The following is a 796-nucleotide window of genomic DNA, read 5'->3' as shown; positions in this document are numbered from 1 at the left end:
GGCGTCGCGCACACACACACACACACACACACACACACGTAGAGGCACAGACACTCTCTCGGAGAGCCTTCAAATCCCCAAAGAAGAAAAGGGAAGGCTTTATCGGAGTTTAGTTACTTATCTGGATTTTTGTTAAACCGCTGCTGTGATCTCCGCGTAGTTGTGCGAGTGTGTTAATTGTTCTGATAATGTGTTGTTATCGATACAATAACAATACAGTCGTGTATAATGTGATTTACTTGCCTTTGACCTGTCAATTCCTGACGCATGCAAATTCAAGGGCGCGATCTTTCCTTCTGCTACCAGAGGGGGGTGGAGGGAGGGGTGATTGTGGGGGGGGAACAAAAACCCGAGCAGATGCATTATCACACGGAGGCTAAGCAAGACTTTCCAGAATGCAGTGCTGTATTCCATCAAGCAAGATCAGAGCTCTTTAAAAAATATTTAAGGGAGGGTTAGACTATCTTCTCGACAACCGTGTGTTAATTCTGCCAGCTTGCCTACAGTAGATGTAACTACTACTTATCGTAGATGTAACTACACCCCACTCCAAATACTGTCCGATTTCTCATATTCTGACCAAACATATAATCTCTCGTGTTTTTTAAAACTGAGTTTAAAGTGAGTTTCGAGGAAGTAGGCTCATTTCCTCTTAATTTTTATTTGAGCCCAACAATCAGGTGGTGAATCAAAGAGATAAAAAGAAGTTGAAGAACAGTGGTTATCCCAATAGCGATCTCCGCCTCGCCGTGCCTCCCGATTGAAAAGCTGATTCACGGGCTCGGCAGCCCCAGCG

Source organism: Corvus brachyrhynchos, unplaced genomic scaffold, assembly GCF_000691975.1.
Source record: "Corvus brachyrhynchos isolate BGI_N302 unplaced genomic scaffold, ASM69197v1 scaffold12, whole genome shotgun sequence".
Taxonomy (NCBI): Eukaryota; Metazoa; Chordata; class Aves; order Passeriformes; family Corvidae; genus Corvus; species Corvus brachyrhynchos.
The sequence above is the reverse complement of the archived record's forward strand: the minus strand, read 5'-3'. Positions refer to the sequence as shown.